At 41.6% G+C, this 19,424-nt stretch overlaps 1 pseudogene; it reads right to left on the bottom strand.

Moving 5' to 3' along the window:
* LOC148017779 (uncharacterized) overlaps positions 1-16,887 on the bottom strand; it is a 101,647-nt pseudogene extending 84,760 nt beyond the window's left edge.
* Positions 16,888-19,424: the final 2,537 nt, after the last annotated feature.

The following is a 19,424-nucleotide window of genomic DNA, read 5'->3' as shown; positions in this document are numbered from 1 at the left end:
CTGAGCGTGGAATCCAGTTTTATTGGTCGTGAATCATTCGGCGTGCCAAGGTCTAACTCAATCACATCCGCGTCTCTTATCCTATCTTGCAGCTCTATCTGCTCATTTAGAGTTATCTTATAAATATCCTCTGTAGTGGACCCGTCTTTAGATTCATCACTGGATGATGTCTCACTACCAGATGGATCATTTGGTGTTTCTAATTCAGTAGAGGATAAAGGAGCTCTCTCACTCTGAGGAGACTCAGGATAAGCATAGACTATTACTCGATTAGCACCTCTACCTAGAACCACTCGACCGACAGGTATATCAACTTGACAGTCTCTTTGTAAGATCCAAGGCCTACCTAGTAAGATGCGATAGCTAGGCCATGTGGTAAATCTTATCACCCTAAAGTCCAAGAAGCATTCTACACTTGCGACTATAACATGGACTTTAGTAACGCAACCTTCTAGTTGCCTTAGACTATCATCAGCCATTCTAAGGAGGGTGGAGCTGTCCTTTTGGATGCCTAGACCCAACCTCTCCATGAACTCTGAACTCATGATATTGATGGAGGACCTAGTATCTACGATAGCATGCTCCACTAATATTCCATCCACGTATGCTGGAACCCTAGGGCAATTCTTTTCAGTATGATCAAACCAATCTTCCCCTACTCGTGCTATGCCCAAAGGCTCTACAATATACCCAATACGCAAGATCTTCTCGAATTCCTTGCGTACTCCTGGAGATAATTTAATGAATTGTAAGAGGTTTACATCTGGTTTGACTTCGCAAAGAGAACTTGCTAAATCAAAATCATGATAGGTAGCCAAAGCTCTCTTTTCTCACCACACCATCCTTTCTTTTGGTCTCGGGACTGGTTTTGGTGCTTGTTTTTTAGCTCTTGCCTTCTTTCTTAGCACTTCCTCATCCTTCTTAGGATCAAATTTTTTGTCAATAGGCCTTAGAGGTCCACCTTCCATGCTAGGATTCAGGACTTGGGTCCCCTTATCCCCTTGCTTAGGGTTTCCCTCAACCGGTTTTCCATTATCCTTATCACCCTCTTTAGCCTTTTGGCCTATTGTCATGGCTCGTAGGTTAGAGGTTTCAGCACCATTGACGCGTACAGCCTCAATAAGGCTGACTCCATTACCTTGTGGCAACTCTTCTATAGTGGTCTTTCCCCTTTGCAGTATTTGTCTTGGTCCATCATTTTGCTGGAGGTTATTACCTTGCGCTCTATGATTAACTGAACCTGGTTGTTTACTCCCTTGTTGGAGGGAACTAATCTTACTCCAGTAGGTAGCGGCTAAATGGCCCGACTTCCCACAAATATCACACTTAACATTTGGACAATTTCTAGGGAAATGTTGTCCACCACACCACTTACAGCTGAATCTTGAGGGACCACCCTCTTCAAGGCGTCGACTCCCTATCAAATTCTGCTACTTCTTCAAGAAATTGACGTCAATAGCTATTTGCCAATATTGTTCAGAAATCATGTCAATATAGTGCTTCATCATTTCCTTAACTTCACCAAGGACATTAGATGCACTCGACTCATAGCCTTGATCATCTATCCGTCATTCCATTGGCCTAACAATTTGATTGGGCATTAGTTCTTGACTCACAAGAACAACATTAGGGTTCGAAACTTGGCCTCCAACATTTGGTGGAGCCAACTGACTAGCCATAGGCATAGTCACACTGGGAGGAGCTGGCAACAAAGATACATTTTGAGCCATGCTTCCTCTCCCATTAGGGTTATTCATAAGCATCCCTTGACTTCCATTTATCAATGGTAAATTTCCTCTAGGTACTAAACCTGCATTAAGATTTATTTGAGAGGAGTAGGCCATTTGTAATCGTGTTTCTACTCCTTCTGCCCGCACAATGGTGGTGTCTATATCAGCCAAAACCACACTGATCAATTGCACTTGAATATTGAAATCCAATCCATGCAAGAAGTATTGTAATTGGGCAGCTCGTGGAACAGGAATGTAAGTTTATAACTTACGAAGCTTCTTGGCATAGGCTTTCACATTCTCATGGGGGTCTTGGTACGTTACATTCAAAACACGCAACCAGTATTGACCACCTCTTTTAGGGGCATATTCTCCTCGGAAAGCTGCATAAAATTGGTCGATTGTGGTTATGGTTCCAGTCTCTATTCTATGATACCATACCGCAACCCTTCCTTTTAATGTCATGTTAAAGAACATCATAAGATGTCCCTCATCTTGGATGCGGTGATTAAACATCAATCTTTGGAATTCACAAATGTGAAACTCCACATCTTCTTCAGCTAACCCATTAAAAATGGGCAAAGAAACTCCTAAAGCTGGCAAATCCGGTGTCCCTGCAGGAATTGCAATGGGCTGTGCCATGACGACAATCAGATTGACAATAGGAGTTTGAACTGACGGAATCACACCCCCACTTGAAGTGGGTTGACTTGGTGGAAGAGAGGAAGAACTTACGCTTCCTCGTGCACCTAAAAGACTATGTGCAGCAGCTGGGTTACTAAGACCACTACCTCTTATGTGTATTGGGCTACTCCTTTGAGGAGAATAGTGACTTACAATCTCCAACCACCGTCTAGCCCTCTCAACACGTTCTGCTTTTTGTATTTCTGCTTGATGGTCTTTGTTAGAGGACATAAACCAACTTTTTGGTCCCTAAAAACCCTAGATTCGAGAACCACCACTTGTTGGCAGCTCTCGGCAAACGCACCACTAATGGGACCTGAAATGGACTGGCACTGGCTATGGCACTAGCCGGACCTCATGCTCATAACAGACAAACACACCCCATGGCCTCACAGACCAGGAGCGTCTATCTACTGCTAAAGAACAGACTGTCCCAAAGCCTAATCTATGCGTTTATAGTTTTATAGTTTTTCAGTCCAATGTTTCCCTTTCTAAAAACTCCACAGAGGGAGAACCCTTACACATTTGAAATAAATACCACAATAATCACATACATGGGAGGCAACCTCTCGGTAGAAACACCGCGGCCCCACTGTAGCTCTCCTACATCGTAGGAATTGGCCCCTTGATGCACTGCTCAACATATAAAACAAACGAACAAACTCCACTCTTCATTTCACAAATAATCTAGGAGGTATACCATGTTTCCTCACTAAACAATCCCACAAGAACCGAACGACTATCCTACAGCTTAGGATGCCTTGCCACACTCAAACGTTGGTCATTGTCATTGAATACAGTTGCTATGCATTCAAGTTTTTAATTCTTTGATACCATGATCGTCATGCACATGCAAAGTGAATGATTGTAAAGTGCTCAAACATCATTTTAAAATCAGCAACACGTGCTTGTGCACAATCAAGCTTTTTAATGCAGATTCTCTAACCCGTTGCGACGATGAAAGGATAGCACCGAGATAACACTCATGCTACTACCCTCTTTATTAAAATAACACAAACTCTATGTCATGGTATGCATCAGAAAATCAACAACAATCAGCACACAAATCACACCATTCAAACATCCCAACCACCTATGTTTAGGTATTGCTTTCGTTGCATAGGTGTAGAGGTTCATTTTGTCATGTTTTGATGTAGAAAAAGCAATAAATCACAAACTCTAACAAAGAGATAGAGAAAAATGAGGCTAAACCTCATGCTTTATCACTACCATACATCCAAAAATAGCTCTTATATTTTTCCTTATTTTTCCAAGACGTATTTCTATTTTTTCCCTTATTTTTTCATTTTCTTGATTTATTTGGCAATAAAATATACTATTTTTTTGTTTTTCTTACTCCAATCACTTCAACATACTAACATTCCATTTATCTTCCATATTCCCCCCATGGGAACACTTTTCCCTCTCAAGATTATGGGAGAGAAGGAAGGAGTCTCACTTGTAGCTTTCTTGCTTGCACAATGGGGGAATACACACAAAGGTGGAGGCTGAAAATAGTTTTCCTCTTCTTAGTTGTGTAAGCCAAAAAGAACTCTCATACAAATAAATAGAAGAACCCTATATATGGGTCTCAAACCAAACTCAACTAACTAAGGTGGCATACTAACTGAGCCACGAACTAGAGTAGATAAGGATAGCTGTCATCTAGCTATTATTCATGGGTGGTGTACCAACCGCATCTGCAAAACTGACAAGTCGGTGACATAAATGCACAATGGACACCCTGGCATATCACGAGTGGAGCTCGATATCTCAACACTCCCCCTCGAGCTTAATCCCAATTCGTGCACACCAAGCAGGTCTCTCAACTTGCGCAGCTTCTCTACGCCCAATGCCTTCGTGAATATGTCAGCTACCTGATCCTATGTGCTGACATAAACTAGATCAATAAGACCTAGTAAAACTCTCTCTCGCACATAGTGATAATACACCTCAATGCGCTTTGTTCTAGCATGATAGACTGGGTTATTTGCCAAGTGTATACTACTCATGTTGTCATAATAAATGACAACTAGCCCATCTGTAGGCTGATGCATATCATAAAGTAGCTTATGCAACCAAGCTACCTCACATGCAGCCACTGCTGCACCCTTGTACTCAGCCTTTGTGCTCGACAAGGCAAGTGTAGGCTGTTTCTTGCTGCTCCAAGTGACTGCAGCACTCCCAAAAAAGAACACATATCCACTAGTAGATCATCTATCAGAGATACTACCAGCCCAATCAGCATCAGTGTATCCATGCAACTGTATCTGAACCCTAGTCTCATAAAATAGTCCATACTGCAACGTGGACTTCACATATCTGAGTATGTGTCTAGCCGCATACAAATGTGGTTTCCTTGGAGCCTGCATAAACTGACTTACCAATCCAACAGCATAGCTCAAATCTAGCCTGGTAATAGTCATATAAATCAAACTTCCTACTATGCATCTGTACATAGTAGGGTCTTCGAGAAGCTCACCTGCATCTGTGCTCAACTTCACATTCTGCTCCAAAGGAACTGAAATAGGCTTACAGCTTGTCATCCCATATTTGGACAGCATGTCCAATCCATACTGCCTTTGCAAGAGCCATATCCCACTTGGTGATCTAACCACCTCAATGCCCAAGAAATAACGCAACTCTCCCAAATCCTTCATCTCAAACTTTTGCTTCAATAGCATTTCCACATGAAGGATATCTTCATCACTGTCACCTGTTATAATCAAATCATCAACATAAATGACTAGCATAATACCTTTCTCTGTTTTTCTCACATAAAGTGAAAAATCTGCCTTGGAAATCTGAAAGCCAATAGTGACAAGATACTGTCCTATCTTGTCAGACCATACTCTAGATGCTTGGTTCAAGCCATACAAGGCTTTCTTCAACCTGCAAACAAACTCAGGATGAACAACATGCATATAACCTGGTGGCTGCTCCATATAGACCTCTTCTTGCAAATCACCATGCAAGAAGGCGTTCTTTACATCCATCTGATGTAAAGACCATTCCTTTGATGCAGCCATAGCAACGACTGCTCTTACGGTTGCCATCCTTGCAACTGGACTCAATGTTTCTTCATGAGTGACCTGCATTCACATCAAACATGAGCTGATCTACCTTCTCTTTTCCTTTTCTTGATACCTGAATACCACTATCTGCATTGCTTTGAGAAGATTCTCCTGATCTCAATCTGCCTGTCCATGGCGAAGAATGTGAACCACTGCTAGAGGACGCTCCAGGTCCACTAATATTTTGTGACTGCTGCTATGAATTCGGTGCAACATTACCATTTTGGGCATCTACATCATCAATCACATTTATTGGTTTATACCAGCTACTCATCTCATAAAAAACAACATCTTTGCTCACTGTAAACTTACGAGTAGAAGGGTTATAGCATCTATATCCTTGCGCAGAGAGTAACCAATAAAGATGCACTTCTCAGTTTTTGGATCCAACTTGGATCTCAACTCATCTAGCACATGAACATAGGCAATGCAACCAAAAATTTTCAAATGAGAAATATCCGGTTTCCTACCAGTATACCTCTCCTCTGGAGTCATCCCATGTATTGCTACAGTGGGAGTTCTATTCATTATGTAGACTACTGTAGCAATTGCCTCAGCCCAATAAAAATCTGACAGGTCTTTTTCATTGAGCATGGCACGAGATACCTCTCCAATATGCCTGTTTCTCCTTTTTGCAATTCCATTTTGTTGTGGGGTATGACTGCATGAATATTACTGTTTTATGCCATGCTCCTGCAGGAACCTTGCAAACTCATTTGAGATGTACTCTCCCCCTCCATCTGACCTTAGGCATTTTATTTGCAGGTCTGTTTCTTTTTCAACCATAGCTTTAAGAGTTTTGAAATGCCCAAAAACTTCACTTTTCTTTTTCATAAAATACACCCAAACTTTTCTGCTATAGTCATCAATAAAAGTGACAAAATAATGACAGCCTCCAAGAGATGCAGCTTTAGTAGTCCACACATCAGAGTGGATTAATTCCAATGGCTTCTTACTCTCTTGAACATGTCTAGGAAATGGTTTCCTTGCCTGTTTTCCAAAATGACAGGCTTCACATACCTTATGCATTTCTGCAACCTTGAATTTAGGCAATCCTGCAACAATATTTTGGGCCTGCATTGATTTAAGTCATTGTACATTAACATGACCAATGCGTTTATGCCAGATATCAATATATGCAACTACACCGGTCCCATGTGCAAACATTGCTGCACTCAATTCAAGCATGTCTGCATCCAATGTAAACATTCTGCCTTCTTCTTTCCTTTTGCTATCAAGCGACCTTTATTTTTCATATCCTCAACAAAGCATCCTTGAGGATTAAATCTGACTTGCAAGCCCTGCTCAACCATTTGACCAACAGAAACCAGATTCTTGGTGATATTCGGGACATGAAATACATTAGATAGGTATTTCTTTTTCCCATCTTGCATAGACAAAGGAATTTTTCCAATCTGCACAATAGGATGTGCAGTATCATCACTAGTCTCCACAAATCCTGGTTTTTCCATTTTTCTTGCATCCTCCATCCATTCTACATGACCTGTCATGTGGTTTGATGCACCTGAGTCAGCATACCATACATCGTTGCTTTCTTCTGCACTTGTCGCAGTGTTTTTCATGTGCTACACCATAAACAAATGCTCATTTTTGTCATCACCCTGTCTACTAGAAGATGCATAATTTCCTTGTTGCAATTTTCCATTCATGATGTCATTCTGCTTTGTATAGCAGTCTTTAGCCATATGACCCATTTTACCACAGTAGTAGCATTCAACATTGCTGTTTGCATTTTGCTCTCTTTGCCATCTACCACGACCTCTTTGGCTCCCCCTGCCTCTAGAGTTACCACGTTCTCCTCCATAGGACTGGTTTTCTTGAGTCTGTTGCATATTCTGATTTCTACCACGGCCTCCAGATCGGCCTCCTCTACCTTTGCCTCTACCTCTTCCAGTATTTGAGTAGAAGACAGCTTCTTTTGAAGTTCCTCCTGAAGAAGATGCACCACCATTTCTCTGCTCCTCAAAAATTAGAAGAGCAATCAACTCCTCAAAATCAGGAAATCTTTCAAGAATTGAAATGGATGTCTGAAACTGTGCATAATCCTTTCCTAGACCATTCAAGGTCACAGAAACTAAATCATCATCTTCCATTGGCGACCCAATGGAAGCAAGTGCATCTGCAATCTTCTTCACCTTCATGTGGTAGTCATTGATGCTCATATTTTCTCTTTGCACATTGTGCAACTCTTGCTTGAGCTGCATTTTCATGGCTTGTGTATTTGTGCTATACATTTTTGTCAAAGTATCCCATGCCTCCTTTGGCGTACTTGCATCTTGAATGTGCACAATCATAGAGTCTGAAATGCTGATAGATAGCTAGTACATAACTTTCCTGGCTCTCTCATGCCATGCTTTAAATGCATGCATTTGCTGTTGATTGGGAACATCAGGAAGAACTGGTTCTTCTTCATTTCTTGCAACAAATTTCCAATATCCTTTTCCCATAAGGAAATTCATCATTCTAAACTTCCATGCTTGGAAGTTATTCTTATCAGGCTTTTCAGTTACAATCTGTGAAAGAGAATCAGACGCCATTACAGAACACTGCAAAAAAATCTGTCACTGCAAAAAAACACAGCTTCACCCTCACAAGGGTAAATTTGCAAAACTAGCGAAAGTGGTATTTGACCACACAGTCACTTCCTAGTGACGATTTTGCATAAAGAGGAAACAAGGATGATTCTGTAACTCCCAATGTCTTTGCACACAAGCATACGATGCAATTTCTGTGGTAACTTTTCACCTACCTGTAGAACAGTGGTCGCACATCATAAAACAGGGCCTTTTTCTGAGTGCATGCAGAAAACTTCCGCCTCCAAAACAAGCCCCAAAATGGCCTCAAATAAAAAAAATAGAGCATATACTGCCCACTTGCTACACCGCAAAGGCCGTCTCAATCTAAGACAATGCACTCTTGCACTTTCTGGCTGTGCTACCTGTAGAGACTTGCTCCCAAAACAGAAAAATGGAAGCAACACTGATCCTCTTAACAGAACTGTCAAGATTGTGGGAGAGAAGGAATGAGTCTCACTTGTAGCTTTCTTGCTTACACAATGGGGGAATACACACAAGGGTGGAGGCTGAAAACAGTTTTCCTCTTCTTAGTTGTGAAAGCCAAAAGAGCTCTAATACAAAGAAATAGAAGAACCCTATATATAGGTCTCAAACCAAACTCAACTAACTAAGGTGGCATACTAACTGAGCCACAAACTAGAGTAGATAAGGATAGCTATCATGTAGCTATTATTCATGGGCGGTGTACTAACCACGTCTGCAACTAACAAGTCGGTGACATAAATACACAACGGTCACCCTGGCATATCACGAGTGGAGCTCGATATCTCAACACTCCCCCTCGAGCTCAATCCCAATTCCTGCACACCAAGCAGGTCTCTCAACTTGCGCAGCTTCTCTGCGCCCAATGCCTTCGTAAATATGTCAGCTACCTGATCCTCTGTGCTGACATAAACTAGATCAATAAGACCTAGTAAAACCCTCTCTCGCACATAGTGATAATGCACTTCAATGTGCTTTGTTCTAGCATGATAGACTGGGTTATTTGCCAAGTGTATACTGCTCATGTTGTCACAATAAATGACAACTGGCGCATCTATAGGCTGATGCATATCATAAAGTAGCTTATGCAACCAAGCTACCTCACATGCAGCCATTGCTGCACCCCTATACTCGGCCTCTGTGCTCGACAAGGCAACTGTAGGCTGTTTCTTGCTGCTCCAAGTGACTGCATCAATCCCAAAAAAGAACACATATCCACTGGTAGATCATCTATCAGAAATGCTACCAGCCCAATCAGCATCAGTATATCCATGCAACTGTATCTGAACCCCAGTCTCATAAAATAGTCCATACTGCAACGTGGACTTCACATACCTGAGTATGCGTCTAGCCGCATCCAAATGTGGTTTCCCTGGAGCCTACATAAACTGACTTACCAATCCAACAACATAGCTCAAATCTGGCCTGGTAATAGTCATATAAATCAAACTTCCTACTATGCGTCTATACATAGTAGGGTCTTCTAGAAGCTCACCTGCATCTGTGCTCAGCTTCACATTCTGCTCCAAAGGAACTGAAATAGGCTTATAGCTTGTCATCCCATATTTGGACAGCATGTCCAATCCATACTGCCTCTGCAAGAGCTGTATCCCACTTGGTGATCTAATCACCTCAATGCCCAAGAAATAATGCAGCTCTCCCAAATCCTTCATCTCAAACTTCTGCTTCAATAGCATTTTCACATGAAGGATATCTTCATCACTGTCACCTGTCATAATCAAATCATCAACATAAATGACAAGTAGCATAATAACTTTCTCTGTTTTTCTCACATAAAGTGAGAAATCTGCCTTGGAAATCTGAAAGCCAATAGTGATAAGATACTGTCCTATCTTGTCAGACCATGCTCTAGGTGCTTGCTTCAAGCCATACAAGGCTTTCTTCAACCTGCAAACAAACTCAGGATGAACAGCATGCACATAACCTGGTGGCTGCTCCATATAGACCTCTTCTTGCAAATCACCATGCAAGAAGGCATTCTTTACATCCATCTGATGTAAAGACCATCCCTTTGATGCAGCCATAGCAATGACTGCTCTTACGGTTGCCATCCTTGCAACCGGACTGAAGGTTTCTTCATAGTCAATGCCATATGTTTGTGCATACCCCTTGACTACTAATCTTGCCTTGTATCTGTTCACAGAACCATCTGCATTGTGCTTCACCTTATAAACCCACTTACAGCCAATTGCATTCTTACCTTTAGGCAAAGGTACCAATTCCCATGTAGCATTTGCTTCCAAGGCATCCATTTCTTCATCCATGGCTTTCTCCCATTTTTCTTTTCCCATGGCTTCCTCAAAAGAAGTGGGTTCTAGTTCCTGTATCACTTTAACCATATATGCATAGTGAATGGCTGTAAATCCATCATATTTCAGCCTATCCACAGGATACCTAGCTCTGGTAGACCTGCGCAAAGTAGGTTCACTCCTAGGTGCTCTCAAAACATCCCTGGTCTTCCTTACTCCAGGTGTAACAATAGAATGAATACCCAGCTCATCATCAATGCTCTATTCTGAGCCACTGGATTCACCATCCACATAAGAGTGACCTACATTCACATCAAACATGGGCTGATCAACCTTCTCTTTTCCTTTTCGTGATATCTACATACCACTATCTACATTGCTTTGAGAAGATTCTCCTGATCTCAATCTGCATGTCCATGGCGAAGAATGTGAACCACTGCTAGAGGACGCTCCAGGTCCACTAATATTTTGTGACTGCTGCTGTGAATTCTGTGTAGCATTACCATTTTGTGCATCTACATCATCAATCACATTTACTGGTTTATACCAGCTACTCATCTCATAAAAAACAACATCTCTGCTCACTGTAAACTTACGAGTAGAAGGGTTATAGCATCTATACCCTTTTTGCTGCAGAGAGTAACCAATAAAGATGCACTTCTCACCTTTTGCATCCAACTTGGATCTCAACTCATCTAGCACATGTACATAGGCAATGCAACAAAAAATTTTCAAATGAGAAATATCTGGTTTCCTACCAGTATACCTCTCCTCTGGGGTCATCCCATGTATTGCTGCAGTGGGAGTCCTGTTCATTATATAGACTGCTGTAGCAACTGCTTCAGCCCAGTAAAAATCTAGCAAGTCTTTTTCGTTGAGCATGGCACGAGATACCTCTCTAATATGCCTAGTTTTCCTTTTTGCAATTCCATTTTAATGTGGGGTATGACTGCATGAATATTGCTGCTTTATGCCATGCTCCTGCAGGAACCTTGCAAACTCATTTGAGAGGTACTCTCCCCCTCCATCTGACCTTAGGCATTTTATTTGCAGGCCTGTTTCTTTTTCAACCATAGCTTTAAGAGTTTTGAAATGCCCAAAAACTTCACTTTTCTTTTTCATAAAATACACCCAAACTTTTCTGCTATAGTCATAAAAAAAAGTGACAAAATAATGACAACCTCCAAGAGATGCAGCGTTAGTAGTCCACACATCAGAGTGGATTAATTCCAATGGCTTCTCACTCTCTTGAACATGTCTAGGAAATGGTTTCCTTGCCTGTTTTCCAAATTGACATGCTTCACATACCTTATGCATTTCTGCAACCTTGAATTTTGGCAATCCTGCAACAATATTTTGCGCTTGCATCGATTTAAGTCACTGTACATTAACATGACCAATGCATTTATGCTAGTTATCAATATCTGCAACTACACTGGTCCCATGTGCAAACATTGCTGCACTCAATTCAGACATGTCTGCATCCAACATGAACATTTTGCCCTTCTTCTTTCCTTTTGCTATCAAGCGACCTTTATTTTTCATATCCTCAACAAAGCATCCATGAGGATTAAATCTGACTTGCAAGCCCTGCTCAACCATTTGACCAACAGAAACCAGATTCTTGGTGATATTCGGAACATGAAATACATCAGACATGTATTTCTTTTTTCCATCCTGCATAGACAAATGAATTTTTCCAATCTGCACAATAGGATGTGCAGTATCATCACCAGTCTCCACAAATCTTGGTTTTTCCATTTTCCTTGCATCCTCCATCCATTCTGCATGACCTGTCATGTGGTTTGATGCACCTGAGTCAACATACCATACATCGTTGCTTTCTTATGCACTTGTCACAGAATTATTCATGTGCTGCACCATAAATAGATGATCATTTCTGTCATCACCCTGTCTACTAGAAGATGCATAATTCCCTTGTTGCAGTTTTCCATTCATGATGTCATTCTACTTTTTATAGCAGTCTTTAGCCATATGACCCATTTTACCACAGTAGTAGCATTCAACATTACTGTTTGCATTTTGGCCTCTTTGCCATCCACCACAACCTCTTTGGCTCCCCCTACCTCTAGAGTTACCACGTCCTCCTCCATAGGACTGGTTTTCTTGAGTTTGCTACATATTCTGATTTCTACCACGGCCTCCAAATCGGCCTCCTCTACCTCTGCCTCTACCTCTTCCAGCATTTGAGTAGAAGACAGTTTCTTTTGAAGTTCCTCCCGAAGAAGATGCACCACCATTTCTTTGCTCCTCAGAAATTAGAAGAGCAATCAATTCCTTAAAATTAGGAAATCTTTCACGAACTGAAATGGATGTCTGAAACTGTGCATAATCATTTCCTAGACCATTCAAGGTCACAGAAACTAAATCATCATCTTCCACTGGCGACCCAATGGAAGCAAGTGCATCTGCAATCTTCTTCATCTTCATGTGGTAGTCATTGATGCTCATACTTTCTCTTTGCACATTATGCAACTCTTGCTTGAGCTGCATTTTCGTGGCTTGCGTATTTTTGCTATACATTTTTGACAAAGTATCCCATGCCTCCTTTGGCATACTTGCATCCTGAATATGCACAATCATAGAGTCTGAAATACTGATAGACAGCCAGTACATAACTTTCCTGGCTCTCTCATGCCATGCTTTGAATGCCTGCATTTGCTGTTGATTGGGAACATCAAGAAGAACTGGTTCTTCTTCATTTCTTGCAACAAATTTTCAATATCCTTTTCCCATAAGGAAATTCGTCATTCTAAACTTCCATGCTTGGAAGTTATTCTTATCAGGCTTTTCAGTTACAATCTGTGAAAGAGAATCAGACGCCATTACAGAACACTGCAAAAAAATCTGTCACTGCAAAAAAACACAGCTTCACCCTCACAAGGGTAAATTTGCAAAACTAGCGAAAGTGGTATTTGACCACACAGTCACTTCCTAGTGACGATTTTGCATAAACAGGAAACAAGGATGATTATGTAACTCCCAATGTCTTTGCACACAAGCATACGATGCAATTTCTGTGGTAACTTTTCACCGACCTGTAGAACAGTGGTCGCACAGCATAAAACTGGGCCTTTTCTTGAGTGCGTGCAGAAAACTTCCGCCTCCAAAACAGGCCCCAAAATGGCCTCAAATCAAAAAAACAGGGTCGCCAAGGGCTAAAGCCCTTGCCCGCAGCATATACTACCCTCTTGCTTCACCGCGAAGGGCGTCTCAACCTGAGACAATGCACTCGTGCAATTTTCAGTTGTGCTACCTACAGAGATCTGCCCCCAAAACAGAAAATGAAAGCAACACTGCTCCTCTTACCAGAACACCGCGAGCTTGGCTTGGTTTCTTGAGCTCCTTACCACGAACAAGGCCCTGATACCATGTCAAGATTGTGGGAGAGAAGGAATGAGTCTCACTTGTAGCTTTCTTGCTTGCACAATGGGGGAATACACACAAGGGTGGAGGTTGAAAACAGTTTTCCTCTTCTTAGTTGTGAAAGCCAAAAGAGCTCTAATACAAAGAAATAGAAGAACCCTATATATGGGTCTCAAACCAAACTCAACTAACTAAGGTGGCATACTAACTGAGCCACAAACTAGAGTAGATAAGGATAGCTATCATGTAGCTATTATTCATGGGCGGTGTACCAACCGCGTCTGCAACTGACAAGTCGGTGACATAAATACACAACGGTCACCCTGGTGTATCACGAGTGGAGCTTGATATCTCAACAAGAACACTGTGAACTTGGCTTGCTTTCTTGAGCTCCTTACCACGAACAAGGCTCTGATACCATGTCAGGATTGTGGGAGAGAAGGAAGGAGTCTCACTTGTAGCTTTCTTGCTTGCACAATGGGGGAATACAAACAAAGATGGAGGCTAAAAACAGTTTTCCTCTTCTTAGTTTTGTAAGCCAAAAAGAACTCTCATACAAAGAAATAGAAGAACCCTATATATGGGTCTCAAACCAAACTCAACTAACCAAGGTGGCATACTAACTGAGCCACGAACTAGAGTAGATAAGGATAGCTGTCATCTAGCTATTATTCATGGGCGGTGTACCAACCGCATCTGCAACTGACAAGTCGGTGACATAAATGCACAATGGTCACCCTGGCATATCACGAGTGGAGCTCGATATCTCACCATTCCCCCCATGGGAACATATTTTCCCCACCCAAATGGAAAAACTACTATTTTGCCACTTAAAACCCGCATTTTGGGCTTACGAGAATTAAATAAAGCATGTAAATCATTGCAAAATCAGATTTTTTTGATAAATAACAATTACTCATAATGCAAACAGCACTCACACAAATTTTCATCCAATAAAAATATCATTATCATCATAAACTATCAAAAATCCTTCATTTTTCTTCATAAAAATGGTCATACAGTGTTTTTACGTAACCCGAGATGCCTTGAATGCATGCATAACCAATAGACGGAGCCTCCATTTCTCTCAATCGAATGTTGTACTTCACTCTTCAGCATCTCCATCCATCTTCATCACCATTTCCTTCATTCTCCTTCCTCGGTTCCTCTTTCAAGATGGTACACATGAACAGCCCATAGAGAAGAGAGAGAGGGAGGAGAGAGAAAGACTAGAATCAAATTTCTTCATTCCCACAGCCATTGCATGAGCGAAGATGAGTGATAAGATCAGCAAAGAGGGAGAAGATCAAAGGTAGCATCCATTGCATAGGTTCTTCACAGTCTGCATATACTCCATGATCATGGAATGAAGCACATTTTTCGGCCGTCCGATGGCGCCACGTTTTCTTCACACCATGTCTCATAGTCTCTGTCCACGATTTGCATGAAAATTTTTAAGGGGGGTCCAAGGCTCCAAAGGGCACTCCTTTTGGTCCAAGGTTTGGCCACCCTTTCAAATCTTGACCATTTGTTGGCTCCTTCTTCGTTCGGCATCCGATTCGAGCTCTGAAAAATCATGGGCATCCAACTTGACATCCGGCATTGACTGGCAGCTCCTGACATCCCACACGGCAATCTAGAAAATTATGAAAAATCCACAAGTGTCACTCGGGCGCCTTTGAAAAGCCGTTTTTCACTTGGTGCTTAAAATCATCCTAGTTGGAACCACTGCCTTCGATGTTAAATATTTTCCCCCTAAATTCTGGATTTTTTGGAAAATTTTAAGCACATCGTGGGCTCAAAACTCCACTCTCAAATACTTAGGTCAGGTTGACCTAAGTATAAAAGGTGTAAGGGGCACTACATGGGTACCATTTTTGATAAATACAAATCTGTCTCTTCACCTTCACCTTCAGCTCCCATGGCTTCCCTCCTCTCTCTCATCTCTTTCTCTCTCTTCTACGTGTCTTTCTCTCTCCTCCCTTTCTTCTTCTGTAGTCTTTCTCTCTCTTCTCTCTCTTAGTTAGGTTAGCTAGGTCCCTTTCATTATAGTTGGTATCATAGCTTAGTTTTTAGATCCTTCCTTTCTCTCTCCTTCTTTAGATTTAGTTTATTTTCAGTCTCAAGAAACCCTACTGTGCACAGGTACAACATTGAAGAACCACAGCAGTCAAGAAGTACTAGACATGGTTGCTTTCTTGGACTCCACACAAGCTATGGCAGGAGGTTTGATCAAATTTGGAGGCATGGAGACAAAATGGTAGCTCATTTTCGAACTTTGAGGTAAAATTTTAGGGTTTTTTGGGCAAAATCTACACAAGAGTTAAGGGAGAGTTAAACCACTGCTACTTTTCAAAGAGAAGCCTTCTTCTACCTCCCTCAAGCTCTCTTGAGAGCTCGCATGGAGGACCTCTTGCTCCTACCTTTCTCCCAGGTATCCCATGACTCTTAAGGCATACATGACTTGAACCCTTATGCTTAGAGCTCCACCTTGAGCATCATTTAACCTTGCATCATCCACGTGGCTGTTTGGAGGATAGGAGGATGTCTTCAGCACTATTGTGCCATTTCAATACAGGGGATGAGGCAACAAAATCAGTTTGTTGGCTTGAAGGAGCCTACCTAGGCTTTCTATCAAGCCTCAAGCTCAAGAACCTTTGTCAGGCCTGAGCTGCCTTTAAAATGTTTGTATTTGATGAAGCTCCAGCCCCCTCCCCCCCTCAAAATATAAGGAAAAGCACGTCATGGCGAGCTATGAGCCATGAATTCCGCTTCGTATGAAGCTTCTTGCATCACAAAGGAGGCATTCAACGCTTAGAGCCAACTTTGTACAAACCACAAGCTTCTTTTCCGCTGTTGTATCTTTTGATGCTTGGGATTCTGCAGATGCTTTACTGATCTCCCTACACCATAGCTTCTCAAAGGCCAGGAGATTCACTTGCATCCTCTCAAGGGTGAGTTCACAGGCATCCTCTTCTAGCCCATACTCTAGAAACATGACTACGTCCTGCATGCTTTGAACAAATGTTGCCAATATGTCATCACAAGCATCCTTCACATTCTCACAATAGAACCTGTTTACAAAAGCAAGTACTTCAAGAAGTCCATCAGGCTTCAAATGGGGCAAGGATCCAGTCTTACTAAACTCATCGACAACTTGCATTGCTTTTGCAGATATACATTATTATGAGAAAAATCTATTGTCTTCATTCTCGACTCTGTGAAGCACCCATTGAGCATGGTATCAAAGGGAACAAAATCTTCCAATTTTGTAGTTGTCTAAACTCTTAAGGGATGTTGCCTTTCAAAGCATTGTTTGAGAGATCCAATTTAGAAATGATTTTGAGTTTGCCAAACTCTAGAGGAATCACACCAGCCAGACTGCTGTAGCTCAATTCTAGAGTCAAAGGTGCTCCAAATATCTAAATTGAGTAAGGAATTGGCCCTAAAAGTCTGTTTGGGAAACATTAGTTTCCTATTTACACACAGGCTTGATACAAGAGCTGATACTATTTGTTCTTGCATGCCACTCTACTTTTCATCCAAGTACTATGTGAAGATCACAATTCTTTACAAACACAACAGTGAGACAGCATTGGAGGAAGCATGTAATATCCTACCTGAGGGTCACATAGATGTTTTGCACCAGATGCATTAGCAATTGTGAAGGAAATCTTTATGTCTATCTGGGTAGATGATGAGAGTTGCCTGATTGAATCTATGGACAAAGAAGGTCCCAAGAATCTCTTTAAGTAAGGGAAGCACCAGTATATTGTGGCGTAAGTTTAGACAACATGTATCACTCTCCCAGCTGGATAGATGGGCAAAGGGCCTACGCACTAAAAGAAGAAAAGAGTTGAGTATTTGACTTAAGGACCCAAGTCCTTGAAAATCACTTTGAAATTTTTTAAAAGGATTTGATCTGAAGTGCCTCCCTTGCAAACTCATCAAGATGCTGCTATGGTAAGATGAGCATCTGCTAGAGGACATGCCTTGGAGTTGACAACATCTGAACCCATTTACAATAGCAGAGAAGCTGATCAACTCATCCCAAGTACATGATAATGAGTGGGTTTGCTTGTGCCCTGAATTCCTACATGATGTAGAGGTTGAAGTAAAACTCCTTAGGGGTTGCAGTAATGGAGATTGTCATTTGGGCCTTGAATACAACTCAGCATCTCTAAAAACCCTAGTTATTACCAAGTAGTTGGAAGCACTTCTTTATCACTAGAGAAGGCACACTTGGAAACTACCTTGTTAGGCTTATTACCAAGGAAAAGCAGGTTTGGAAATGTCTTTGTCAGATCTGAGGTTAATGCAGGCAGAACTATCTAGTCAGCTCAGAGTGGCACTGTTCTGAATGCAAATATGCAAGTCTTTGATGCGGTTGGCTACCATGGTTTGCAAATTGAAGTAATCAATAGATATGAAGGCTACATGATAATGTCACATACCATGCTGTTCATTTTGGAATGAAATGGTTTTCTCACTGTTATCATTGCCAGGCCACATAGTCAATCTTCTGAGTTGGTCTGACTTTTGTGAGATGGGATGATGGTACAACAGTAGCAAGTCTGACTTCTGTGTGAGACTCCTAGATGAGTGAACAAAGTATGTAGAATAGAGATTTATCTGATGTCCATTGACTAATCAAATATGAGCTGAGGCTAAAGCAAAAGAAAGAGTTGTGCTAGGTTGAGGCAACACCATGTGTAACATGCATAAGATGGAGGAAGTTTCTGAGGTAACTCAGCAACAGTCAATGCAATCACACCAGCCTTTTGAGGTGCAATGGCAGCCTTTTACCCAACACCTTAAACAACCATTAGCACATTAGAAGCAACAACAGTTGCAGATTATGGATAGCATGACCAATGCTATGGGATCAATGATCAAAGGCATCATGCTTATGATAATTATGCATGTGATGTGCAGCAGAGCTATTATCACCACATGCAGTATGGACAACATGAGTATCATTATGAGTAGCAGCCACATTGGTATGACCATCCATATGGACATCATGAGCATTATGGTCATGGGCATGGACAACCATCTGTTGTACGTGAGCAGCAAGATCACTATGAGCAGCATGTCAGAACTATTACTAAGCTAACCAATGGTGATGAGCATGTGTGTAGATTGCTATCTAAGGCTAAACGTATTAGACACCTTACTAGTGATACAATATGGGAACTACATGCTGTGGGTTTATGCTATCAATGTGCTAAGCCGATATCTTGTGATCATCAAGCCACATGCAGGGCAAAGATAGCAAAAATACTCTTGGTATTAGAATATTATGAACCAAAGGATGGAGAAGATCTTGCTGAGGACCATTTTGGTGCGGGTAAAAAACAAGACCTTCAGTTCAAGAAAGAAGATCATGGGCAGCATGTGGATTTGGATGATCATGACCCCATGCAGGAGCCCCTTTAGTCCACAGTCCTGCAGTTTGAATGCTTGGACATCACTAAGAATGAAGGGTCCATGAATATGCAGCACACTTAGGGGCTGATGCAGTCCATGCAATGGTGACTTCAGCCTCATATGCTTCAATCATACAAAGCATGGTGATGCCTGAGAGGCTTATGGAAGAGCTAGCGAATACCACCATGCTGATCATGCTTCCAGCTGTAATTGACTTCGACCTTATGGAAGTTGATCCAATGCATGGCAACGATACCACTTTCCCTTTTG

This window comes from Lygodium microphyllum, chromosome 21 (assembly GCF_053477565.2).
Source record: "Lygodium microphyllum isolate KBCC chromosome 21, Lygodium_microphyllum_v1.1.10, whole genome shotgun sequence".
NCBI classification, from domain to species: domain Eukaryota; kingdom Viridiplantae; phylum Streptophyta; class Polypodiopsida; order Schizaeales; family Lygodiaceae; genus Lygodium; species Lygodium microphyllum.
This window is presented reverse-complemented; position numbering and strand designations above follow the sequence as displayed.